We start from the raw sequence: 13738 nt of genomic DNA on the forward strand, positions 1-13738 counted from the left end.
AGCTTATTCAAGTGGTACAGAAAGCAGAATCAAAACACTGGAAGTAACCTATTTGCCTATCAGTGTCTCTAAGTTCTTTTCATACATATTTCCAGTTTATTCTACAGCAAAACATATACACAGTTTTGCTCCTGCTATGGTCAGAGACATAATTCTGGCGGGGGGGGGGGGGCATCCATGGTAAACATACCATAAATATACTAGAATTGCTGCCTAAATACTTGTTTACTGTACCCCTTTCCCATTTGCTATGGATTTATTTTTTTAAAAAAAGCAGATTTGCTTCTGGTGTTGTTTTTAAATGCATTTGTGCTGAAAACTGCAATTTGAATTACGACATTCCATGAATTATGTTTTCTTTTATCTTCTTGCATGATGTATTAGGGAATTGTAAAACCATCCACGATTTATTGGTTGTAAAATGACACAGTAAACATTTCACTCTGGCAGGATTCACAAAGACAAAGGAGAATGCGGAAGCGGGGGAGCTCTTTCTTAGCAGTCCAAAAGACGAACCTTTTGATGACTTGTCAGAAATATATTTATATATTGAGCCAGTATATTGCACAACCCAAAATAAGCAAAACAAGAATACATAAAATCACCGGCGATCTTGGCATTAATATCCAGACAGCGAATTCCACAGTGCTTTAATGCTGGTAATCAGGGCTTGCTGAAATCAATATGGTGTTGTTAGTATTCTAGCTGAACTCTGAGTGCTTCAGTACTCAATTTGCAGCTCATTTTCAATATTATCATTTCTCCTTGGCTACTACGCAGTGTTGCTGCTTGAGCACTTTATTTTCAATGGCCTCCCCTTTCATTCACTGCAGAGTCACCTCTGTGGCTATTGTTTTTATTAACACCCCCACTCCCAATTTTAAAACAATCCCTCATCTTACATTAATCTGTTTAGTTTCCACTGCTAGCACCTTTATGAATCAGAATACAGCCGTTGGACTCCCTCCATAGAGTAGCTAAACCAAATGTGCTTGGATTTAAGAGGATGGTGTACCTGCAAAGTCTATAAAATGTTTCCATTAGCACACATTAGCTTGCATTAGTCTATGATGTCATCACATCATCATGTTCTGTGATGTGTTGCCATGACTGACGGCGCCTCATCATCTGAGCAGGCACAGAAGGTTTTTAAGACTGGGCTGTAAATGCAAATGGCTTGTATCTTTTGTTCTGAATATTTTAGCTGTACTGTGGATCAGAGTCAAGGTCATCCTTTTAGTAATTGATTTTAGAGAATTACTTGGATATTCATGGTGGCATTTTGAGCATCATTTATAATCCACAGCCCTTCAGTGTTTTATAATGCAAGCCAATATTTAGCATATCACCCCAATCTTGGTCAAAATAACTAAAACTGGAAAGAGAATTGAGGCTGCAATCCTAACCCTACTTACCTGGTAGTAAGTCCCAATGAATTCAATATGACTTACATCTGGGTAGACAGAGTTAAGATAGCTTTATTGGTTTCTGATCGATACTTGCTGAGGCTTTTGAAATGCTCATGTCATAGTTTTATTTTATACTAGTTTTTTCCTTTCTTTTGCAGTTGCTTTTGATGATTTCTTCAGGGTATATTGATTATGTATAGAGCGTCTGGAGAAAGAGAATATGTTTGAAAAGGGATCTTACAATGAATTCTAAGCTTGCTGCCAAAAAGGGTAAAATAAATGTAAACATACCTTGAAAATATATATAGACTGGAAATGGCAAAGGGCAAAACAAAACTGTGCAATTATTGATTGTTTCAATACATCCCCACCCCATAAGCCTGTATATATCCCTGTAACTCAGGATAATACTTGATGCATCTAATGAAGAGGACCATAGTGTATAAAAGCTTGCGTCATGACAAAATTGTTAGTCTTTAAGGTGCCCCAAGTCTCTTTGTTGTTTCTATAGCTGTCCAGACTTCCCACACTAAAATTCATTGGTAAGCAATAACCGAAGAGAGTTGTAAGACATAAAATAGAAGTTATCACATAGTTCTTGTAGGACGGATGGGGTCATTATTTCTTGAACTGCCTCTTCTTGAAAACTCGGAAATATCACCAACCCTAAAAGAATTGTAGTTTCTTGGGAGAATCTCTTATTATACCATCTTAAGAGTCATGGCCCCCTTCATGGATTGCTGCCTTGTCTTGACGAAGGAGCTTGAATAATTCAGAGAAGCTATGAGAAGAAGAAGAAGAGTTTGGATTTGATATCCCACCTTTCACTCCCTTTTTAAGGAGTCTCAAAGCGGCTAACAATCTCCTTTCCCTTCCTCCCCCACAACAAACACTCTGTGAGGTGAGTGGGGCTGAGAGACTTCAGAGAAGTGTGACTAGCCCAAGGTCACCCAGCAGCTGCATGTGGAGGAGCGGGGACGCGAACTCGGTTCACCAGATTACGAGTCTACCGCTCTTAACCACTGCACCACACTGGCTCTTACGTGCTCTTATGGGCTCTTATGAGCTATGCAATGCAGGGCCACCCAAGACGGACAGGTCATAGCTGAGAGTTTAGACTAAATGTGATCCACCTGAAAAAGGAACTGGCAAACCACTCCAGTATTTTGCCAAGAAAACTCCATGGACATAAAAAGAGAGGAGCTTTGAGAAGAAAGTGAGAGTTTCCAAGGCATGCTCTGGTTCATGGGCTCACAGAGGGTTGAACACGACTAAGAAGACTAAACAACAAAGAGTCCTGGGAACTATGGTTAGCGAAGGGTGCTGAGAGTTGTTAGGAGACCCCCTCACAGAGCTATTATTCCCGGTACCCTTGAGAAACAATAGCTCCTTTGGGGGAGGCATGACTGTTAAAGGGATTTAAGAGTGCTGAAAAAGCATGGTGTGGATGTGCCAAAAATGGTTTAGATTTGTAATGTAGGCATGTATTTAGGAATGTCAGCTCCTATATGGAAGGTACACCCACATATAAACACATTTACTTAATGGTTATTCCAACTGATTTCTAATAGAAATGCAAGCTTAGAAGGCGCAGTCTGACTCAAGGACATAATCCACCATTAATTTCAATGGATTGGGATCAGTGAAGACTTTGCCTTAGCAGAAAGCACTTTTTCTGCTCATACAGGTTGGGAAAAGTGACTTTTGCTGATCGCTGCTAAGCATTGCAGCTGTCTGCACCATATTCCATTCTTCTGGAGGGAACTTCAGCCTTCAGGAACAGCCTGGGGAGGGGCGGGCAAAAGGTGTAAGTGTAAGTGAAAAATGGTTGCTCTGATGTGTGAATGGAAGTGCTTTCTGCTAAGGCATCATCATCAGCACCACTGTATACAACCTGAATGTTTTATTTCAATGTGGTTTGCATGAGAAGACTTCCTGGTAGATTTGCCCTAACTTGCCTTTGCCCCAAATGAATTATTTTCAGTTGCATTTAATTTTGGCTGACTTCTCATTTTTTGTTTGTTTGTTTTTTAAATATGGATCAAGTCAGAGAAAATATGTAATGGGTATAGAGGTACACTATAATGGTTTTATTGGACCCCATTTTTTATGCCCTGTTAAATCTTGGGTGACATTCATTGGTAATCAAGGCCAATCATTCAAAATAAATACCAATAAACTTTGCCCAAAACATGTATTTAGCTTATGCCTCATAGTTCACAGTAAAAGCTTTTAGAGATTGTTTTAAGTTTGAAAACATTTCCTAGACTGTTTACTCTTCAGTGCAAAATGGCAGAAGTGAGAGCTTCTCTTCATTCCCAAATCTATTTGAGAATTAATTTCTACAAAGACTGTGGCAGAGTTCAGCCACTCCCGTTCATGTGATAATTGAAGCTATCAGGTAAACTTGTGAAACTAAACAGTAAGTCTCTGTTTCTGTCTTAGGTGGGTTATTATTCTGCAAAAGAGAAAGGGTGTTACACAACACATTGACACATCTTTTCTCAAGTATTTTACAGGTCATTTTTGGCTGCTACTGCCTGCACCTACTGAAAAAAGCTATTGGAAGGTAAGTGGAGAATTGACACCTGGGTTCCTACATCGCAGCCCAACACTTTTCTCTCTCATAAAACTGTTGAGTCACTGTCAAACTAAACCCTGTGTTGCAACAAAAAACTCCCACTCCCAGTGTTGCCTATATTCTGAAGATGCATAACAAAATTATTCAGTGTCTTTGCTGCCTTCTGTAGCTTTATCATATATGGATAAGCATCTGCTTTATGGAATTCTTTGGGTGTATCACTGCTTGTTTTTGTATCTGTTTTGAAGAAGCTCCAGTTAGTAAAGCTTTGAATCATATTTATGTGTTTGGACAATTCCCAAAAGGAGTCAGCTTTTATGCATCCAGTTGCTTCATGCTACACAATATTAATATCTGCCCTATGTGTACTTGTTGAGCTCTTCCAGACTGGGTTGGGGTAATGGTTAACCTGACAATGCACTTCAAGGTAGTTCTTTAGCAGCATTTCAGCCAGGTAGCACTTCAAAACATGCCTGATATCAGTTTATTCCCCTTCTCTATCAATTTTCTCCTAAAGAGGGGTAGCACACAATCTGATGAAACATTGCACAATAAATGTTATTTATTGCAGTTTGTAGTGGGGCTATTGCTTCCTGTTGGGAAGTACTATCCAAAGAAAAAGGATAGTGATTTTCCCAATCACATTCAGGCGGGATTGTTAATTTCTTTACCTGGTGCTAAAAGCAGGAGGTCATTCAATAAAGGCAGCATAACTGAAGACACTGCTGAAGTAATCAGGAACTGCAAGGAGAAGATTATAAGGGGAATCATGGAGATCCTAGCTACTAAAGGTACACAGCAAAAGGGCAACAATCTGGAAATCAGTGAGGCTTATTCAAGACAAAAAGAATGGACAAGAAAATAGCATTCAACTGTGCCTGTCCTGCAGGAGCTATTAGGATCAGAAAGGACAGAAAACATAAATGAGTTTGATTAAAGAGTCTGCACTGGTCAAAAATGGAAGTGAGAGACATAAATGAGACATTGTCTAGGATGCCTGTTGTGACCAGAGAAAGCACTTTAGAAAGAACTGAACATCCTAGTCTGAGCCAATTAGTAACACAATTGATTTTTGCAAGTCTGACAGAAAGAAAGGGGATTACTGGAAATGGCTGATGCTTTTTCTAAAATGAGAACACATATTTGGGGGGAGAGACAAACCAAAAACCAACCTGGAGAAAAGATATTGTCACCAGAGGCTGGTAGATGAATGTGTTTAAAAAGCTACTTTCAATGGATCTGAATAAATGTTGCAAAAGAATATTGTCCCCTACAGGAGGAGAGAGTGCTTTTGCGCTCAAATCCTGCTTGCTGGTTTCCCATAGGCATCTGGTTGGATATTGTGAGAACAGAATGCTGGATTTTATGTGTCGTTGGCATGATCCAGCAGGCTCTTCTCATATTCTTTTGAGAAGCTTTCTCAACATTTACTTGCTTGAATTCTGCCTGCGGGGTAGACTCTGCAGAACACTGGCAGCTACCAGTGCTCATCACAGGCTTTGGGAAAGCCTCAGGCAGAGCCAGCCCACCCATGAGGTATGGTAAAGCAGCTGCCTCAGGCGGCGGAAGCTCAAGATGCGGCACCCTACTTGCCCAACTGCTTCTACCACTTCCTGAATGCCAGTGTTGCTGTTCTTCCCTTCCCCTAGGGCAGAGAAGATGAGTAGCAAGGCCTTCCAGAATGCCTTCTGCCACACCATGTTATGTGAGAGGGGTGCGTTCTGGTATGTGGCATTGCCGCTCGCCTTCCTCGTCCTTACAGTGGAGAAGTTGAGTGGCAAGGCCTTGCAGAACGCCCCCCCCCCAGGTTTTGATGAGAAGAGGGCATTCCTCCCCCCCCAAATTTTTTAAAATTGGTTTTCCAAAATTTTTAAACAGACAAACAAACATAGATCTTAACTGTACTTAATCCAGTCTTAGCAACATTATTAAGTGACTTCCTCAAATCCCCCTTGTAGGGATATCGTGGAGTGGACAGTGAGGTCCGGAGGGAGCACACTCTCCACCAGCAGGCAGCCACAGTCTGCCTGCACGCATGACCCTGGGGTGCAGGAAAAACTCCCCCTCAGACAAGCCACAGCTGTCAGGAACATCGTTCCCTATGTCTGACCTTTTGCGGTCTCAGCAGTCAGCGGTGTCCTGTCTGTAACCTTTGTCCCTGAGATCTTTTGTCTCCTTCGTCATACACTGTGCAAGGGGAAAATGGCACTGTGGAAAACAGGTGCCAAAATAACTTTGTACCACCCCACGATCTCGGGACGGAAGATGTGTAAAGGTCACAGCCCAAAATGTATCTGCCTGGCTTGCATATTTGTCTCAATAAAAGGAGGCTCCACAGGACTGGCAGCAGCTCGCTTCAGCCCACCTGTGTGCAGCTCACATGATGATCAACTCCTGTCTTGGGCCTTCACTTCACCCCCTGGCTGAATTTCAGTGTATATCATTGTAACAGTTTTCCAAAACAGATTTCTCATAAAATTAACTTAATCACTTAACATCTTTCTTTCTTTTCATTTTAACTTTAAACATATTATTCTATAACATCACATATTTAAATCCTAAGCCTATCTGTTATTTGCAAGTTTTTCCAATTAAATTATCTTAGCATATTTAACTAAATAGTCTTTGAATTTCATCCGTTCCTCCTGGTACTCCTCCTCCTTCTGTTCGCGGATTCTTCCAGTAAGGTCAGCTAGCTCCGAAAAGTCCATCATCTTCATCTGCCATTCCTCCACTGTTGGGACTTCTTGTGATTCCCAGTTCTTAGTAACAAAATTCTAGCTGCAGTTGTGGCATACAAAAACAATCTAACGTCTTTTGGGGGCAATTCCAAACCTATTATGAGAGGAGGGCATTCCAGTGGCAATGGAAGTGTTGGGGTGGCAGGAGGTGGCATATTCTTGTTTTGCCTCAGGTGATGAAACAGGCCTCAGGCAATGCGCTTTCTGTGTTCCCACTTGCTTGTGACTATCTGTCTGCTTGCCTCCCCCTCTAACCTGGAAAGACCACTGGGAGAAACAAAGAGAGAGAGAGAGAGAAACACCATTGTGCACCTGTAGCAGCAAAACTGGATGATTTCCTCTGCCCCACCTGCAATAAAACATGTCTCTCCCATATCGGTCTCCACAGTCATAGCAGGCACTGAAACTTTCCAGTGATTTGACTTTACTCCTGAAGGGCCACTCTTCCATTGTCTCCCGAGACAGACGGATGCCAACAAAATTTATTGGATACTGTTCTTGTTGGCTTTTCATATGGATTTAATTCTTACTGTTTTAACATTGCATTTTGTTATTTTTTTGTACAGCCCCACAACATTCAAATGATGGGCTGTTTATAAATGATTTAAACAAAATAACCCCACAGCACAATTCTAACTGTGTCAACTTAGACTTAGGTCTTACTGAATTCAGATGGGCTTATTCTCAGGTAAGTGGGGTTTGGATTGCACTTAAACATTTAAAAAAAGAAGAAGCTGAGGCCTGGATTCTCCAACAATAGTCAGCTGTTTTATCAACAAAACAAACAAAAATTAGGGGTTCTTTTTCCCAGGCTTCCTTGGAAAGCAGATGGAGTTTCCTGCAATAATTAACTCTTCACTCCCTCAGTACTGTTGCATTCACTTTAACACAGTATTAAATAAAAATGATAAAAACAATAGGAAACAGACATAACAGTGGAATACAAAAGGGATGGGTGGGGGTGGGGGTAGAGACTCCACATAATTTCAAAGTGCTTGTGTTTGAAACATGGGTGTTCTAATTTGAAATATCTTGAAATAACATTACAAGACTCTGACTATTCACTGGCATTCCACACATTGGCTGGCAAAACCAATTCCGATATGCACTATGTGTTAAGTTTATAAAACTGCAAGATAGAAGACTTTCCAGGAATGATAAAGCCACAAGGGATCTCAGAACTGACTATGATCCTTGCACTGCAGCAGCAGCATTGATTTTCTGAGGGGAATTCTTGCAACAAGAAGAAAGCAATAGGTATGTTAGAAAAATGGCTTAGAGCACAGGTTTCTTTGATTTTTATGGCCCTCTTCCAACAGCAATGAATAATACACCTCAAAAATATTGTACTGAATTCTGCAACAGAGGGCACTGCTACCACTGAAACTGTTTCAATGTCAACTGTGAACATAAAAGGCTTTACATAAATATTGAGTCTCCGGGGAAGGGGCCTTCTGAAGCATTCAATAAGATGTTCATTATTGCAGCTTTAATACAAGAATGTGGAAAATGTTATTCAGAGGCAAACAGCAGCAGAACACGAAGGAATTCCAGCGAGGACCTCCAGAGGTGCTTTACTGAGCCTGATATAGGTGGCCAAGTCATCAATGAAGGAGCAATCCCCAAATGGGTCATTTATTTGAAGAGGACCAAAAGCAAGGCCTGGGATACTGTTAAGTACTCTAGTGATATAAGGATACAGTGGGACCTCAGGTTACATACGCTTCAGGTTACATACGCTTCAGGTTACATACGCTTCAGGTTACAGACTCCACTAACCCAGAAATAGTGCTTCAGGTTAAGAACTTTGCTTCAGGATGAGAACAGAAATTGTGTTCCAGCGGTGCAGCAGCAGCAGGAGGCCCCATTAGCTAAAGTGGTGCTTCAGGTTAAGAACAGTTTCAGGTTAAGAACGGACCTCCGGAACGAATTAAGTTCTTAACCCGAGGTACCACTGTATATTCAAGTGTGCAGAATATATTTGATCTGCAGGTGCAGATTTTATTTATTTATATTAAATTTCTATACTGCCCTTCATCGGAGGATAAGTGAGTTGTGGGCAACTTACAGCTGTCAGGAGCAATGCAGAACAGAATTCCAAACAAAAACATGCTCTCTTAAGCCCACATTCCCAATGTATTCACACTTCTGTCTCAGTGATGTCTACGCTGGCTTGATAATGTCCACAGAATGGAAGAGGGCAGAATCCCCGAGGATGTGCTCTGTGAGGAGCTGGCTTCCGGTACCAGACTAGTTGGCAGACAAACTCTGTCCTACAAAGATGTCTGTAAACCTAACGTGAAGCCTGGCAATGCCAACCTTGCCATGGAGGAATCCCTTGCAAATGACCACTGTGCCTGGAGAGAGGCAGTCAAGTTGTGTATCCATAGCAGTGACCGGAGGAGAAATGACTGCTGGGAGGAGAAATGCCATGGTGCATTTGCAGCGGCACAGCTGGACACCTTCACCTGCTCCAACTTCAACAAAACATGTCTCTCCTGCATCAGTCTCTACAGCAGGTACTGCAACCTTCCAACAGCTTGATTTTGCCCCCCCCTCCAGGTGTACTCCTCCATTGTATCCCAAGACAGATAGACGCCAGCAGCATTGTTTAAAACTCATTTCATCTTCCATGGAAACTATGAGAACTGTGGTTTCTGGAAGGGCTAGAAAGGATCTCGGAGTATTCTTTGCATTCTCAGGAAACTATAATTCCCCGGGTTATTTTGGGGAAGGCACAACTGTTGTACTTATATAAAACTGATATATGTTTGAGGCGTAAAAACGTTCTCAGTGTTTCTGCCAGTCATTATGCTGTTGCTAATCTCTGATTCAAGCAAAACCAAATTTACTCTGAAATGGGTATGTGAACTAAATGTGTCACTCTCCACTTTCAGGTGACTAAGATTTTATGTCTCAACATGGAAAGTGGCATGTTTGAATCAGAAGGGGCATAGTTGTTTGCGACAGGAGCAACTTTCCAAAATCTCATCTTTTAACAAAAGTGTAATCGTCGCTGTACAAGCATGCTGAAAATCAGCCCTGTGAAAATTCATTGGAACAGAATATATAATGGGCATACGGCCATAAAAGAAGGATGATTTGCCCTTTTTACAACCCTGGACATTTGGCTGTTCCACTGCTTCTATTCTGATCTTAGTGCTGCTCGGCTGCTTGGGATCCAGAACACTCTAAACAGCAGAATGAGTCAGTGTGATACTTAATAGATCTTTTATTAACAGGACCATTGACGTATGAATAATGCTGTTGCATAAGTCTTCTCATGCTCTTGGAACTTTAAGCTCTGAATGCTCTTGTGGACCATTTAAAGCATTGGAACGTGCTGTTTCCAGACCTCTAGTACAGAAATAGGTTTCACACCATTTACTTTCATTATCCATATATTTGCTTCCCATAGGCTTGGTTGAGACTTTCTACAAAAAAGAAAAAAAGAGACTTAAAGTGAATTGAAGGAACTTTTTAACTGTTCTTTTACTAATTGGAACAGTAGGGCTATTTTCCTTCCACATAGAAGTACCTGCTTCTCCTTAACACTTATGAGGAAGACACTGTAATCAAAAGTAAACATCTGGAAAAGAAAAAAATCAACTTGAAAGGATAATCATTTTTCTATGAACCATTAATACCCTTTCAAATTTCCCTTCCCACAATGTAAAGGCAGCATCAAAATCCATTTGACCAAAAGAGCAACGTCAACTCTGTAGAAGACATTAAAAGATTAGGGAAGCTTTAATAGCAATTAATTAATGCAACCTGGAGCCTATTGATAAGTTTAGGGTGAAAAGTCATACTTTCCCCCTTATCTGCATGAAGGTTTATCTGTTCTTTGCTATCCCGACTTTGAATAATTCATTTTTGAATCTCACGCATTTCCAAATACCTGCACCCTTTCCACTTATACCAAGAGAGAATTCTTCTGCTTCAGAGACTTAATGTGTTTAGATAAGGAAATGTCAGATCTTTATTCGCATTAAAATCAAATGAGACATTACTTTTGAGAATGCTTTTTTGGCCAGTGAGGACACAAAAAAAGAGGCATTTCTGTTCATGGGCGTAGCCAGGATTTTTGTTGGGGGGGCAGGATTTTATTAAGGGGGTGGTGGATTTTTTTTTGGGGGGGAGGGGAGAACCAATATGATTGGTCAGTTAGTTAAGTATTTCTATTGTTTTACTTGATCTAGTGGGGAGAGCTGTCCCCCTGGCTATGCCCATGTTTCTGCTTTAGAGTGGTCTTTTGCATGCTGCTTTTCCCCACCAAGGCTATGACGCAAGACTTAAGAATCAGGCCCAAAATAATCCTCAGCTTTGCTCTAGTTATATGCAAATAGCTGAACTGTGCCAAATTAAGCAACAAACTGGGCCATTCTCTTGAGACCATTCTAGTTTGTTCACAGTATTTATGATTTGGGTAGCCATATGCTGTGTATGAGTTTATGGGGGCATGTTTGTCCTTAGAGAGCTGCCATCCCCACAAGGATTTAGAACAGTGCCTTCCAGTTGTTGTTGTGATACTACTTCCATTAGTCCTTGTCAGCATGGCCAATATTCAGGTATGATGGGAGCTACAGATCCCCTATCTTGGATTTAGACCATTGTGCCAACTCTTCCATCTCTCTGTATTTTGTTTTGTTTTTTAAAAAATAATAATATATGATTTTCAGTTATATACATTTCAGTAGTTTTACAGTCATTTTAACATTTCAAAACTCAACTTCCTTCCTCCTCTTTCTGTGGTTCCTTAAATTTATTTTTATCATTTCCTGCATTTTCTAAATTAACTTAACTTCTTCTTTTATTCACCTACTTTAATTATTTTCTCTTATGAAACCGCAGGTTATTACAATAATCCTGCCAGTGTCCTTATCTGTTTACAATTTATTTGTACATATCCAATAAACCATTTCTATTCTTTTATAAAAAGTTTGCTATCTAGATTTCTTATTTTTCCAGTAAGTTTCGCCATTTCTTCATAGTCCATAAGTTTTTGTATCCATTCTTCTTTCATTGGGACTTCTTCTTTCCATTTTTGGGCAAATAATATTCTTGCCACTGTAGTTGCATACATGAATAAATTTCTATACTGTTTAGGGAGTTCTATCCCTATAATTCCCAGAAGAAAAGCTTCTGGGTTTTTTGTTTGTTTTGTTTTTTACAAATGTTATCTTAAACATCCTTTTCAATTCATTATATATCATTTCCCAGTAAGCTTTAACCTTATTGCAAGACCACCACATACAATAAAAGTTAAAGGTATATTGCAGGGGTGGGAAAATTTATTCAGCCCGAGGGCCACATGAGGAGCCTTCAGGGGGCCACCTACCATTAGGAGGTGTGGCCAAAAACAACAAGTGGGTGGGGCAATAGATGTGACACGTACAGTAGGTTACATTCCAGCCATGCAAAAGTCAGAGGCTTCTACACCAACCCCCACACACCCACCCCTTGTACATTTCTTGATCCAAGCAAGCAGTGGGCAATATCATAGTCCAAGGACACCTGCCAATCTTCATTTTGTTTTTCTGCTCGGGGGGCAAATATGCTCTAATGAAGGCAGAGATATACGAAAAATACGAAGGCCTATTCCTGGATACTTTGAAGGTTACCTTGATTCCCACCACTACAAAAAAACAACAGCATTTGAAGACTTTTCATTGTCGATTATTTATACCTCAGAGTAACTGCCCCGTGCTGATAAGACATGTGAGTATGTACCTGTGCATGCAAAAAAAGGGCTTATGCCTTTTATGTGCAGATCAGAATCAGACACCCACTCATATTTTTTTATATAACAACAGGCATTACTTAGAATCAGGTGTTCAGAGGGCAGGGGAATTGTGCCTCTTGTCTCCCCAAGTGACAATTCTGGAAATAAATCCACAGTGGTTTGCAACCATAAAAAGCTGGCTGAGATATTTTCTCAACCAAAGACATATGGAATAAAGCTAAATGACTTGAACTATACAAGATGTGTAATAAATAAGTGCAATAAATTTCAAGCAACATATTGAATGCATTCTCCTACTGTTCTTATGAATGTAAATTATTATGCAAATTAAATTTCTGATAGTAATGCAGCCAGAATGCAGCAGTACTTCAGGGTCCCACAGAAGACAATTGGGCTTCATCTATAAATGTGGCAATCTCTTCGGTATGATCTATGAGTTCATTATAAGAACTCTATATTGAGGCAGTTCCAATAGGACTGGTGTTAACTATCTGTGCTGTATCTAAATTTTATGGTATAGATTATTAAATAGTAATAATGCTTGAATGAAGAGTGCAAGCTGTAGAAAGAAAGAAAGAAAGAAAGAAAGAAAGAAAGAAAGAAAGAAAGAAAGAAAGAAAAGGAACAGGGAATACCATAAATCAGAAAGTGGGCTGTCTTAACTTCATACTGCAAACATCTTGTGTTTGAATTCCCTATTGCTTAGTGCTCAATTCAGTCTTAACGTTGCATTAACCCTAGATCTTTCAATTAACCTCCCTGCTTTGTTTTAATTTATTAGAAAGAAGTATAAATGAAGTCCCTAATTCTTTTACTCATCATAGAGCATTAATTGGCCAAAAGTAGACAAATTGTCTTTGAACACTTTAACTGGTCTGAATTTCAGTTAGAAAATGTAACCCTTTAGCTTCCTTGGCATTAGTGGCATTAAGAATTCCACTGATTCCCCCCCTTAATTTAAATGAGTAGATTTCCTTTTTTTAATGTTGCACACACACCTCAAACTACTGACAAATTACCAGCTAAATCCCTAATAATTGCTGTATACTGTATTGGATTTGAAATTGTAAATAAATAAACATGCTTCAGACAAGTTCACCTTCATAATATTGGCTGTTATTACAGCCCATATACAGCGACAATGTGATCGTTCTGTTTTTCATAATTGCTGTTGTTAGCATTTATCTTTCTCAGGAGATTCCAGGGGTTCCAGTGCTTACCCGGGGTTCAGTTTCCTTGAAATGAAGGTCAATGATGTCTG

The sequence above is a fragment of the Podarcis pityusensis genome (genome assembly GCF_964106645.2).
Source record: "Podarcis pityusensis genome assembly, chromosome: 11".
Taxonomy (NCBI): Eukaryota; Metazoa; Chordata; class Lepidosauria; order Squamata; family Lacertidae; genus Podarcis; species Podarcis pityusensis.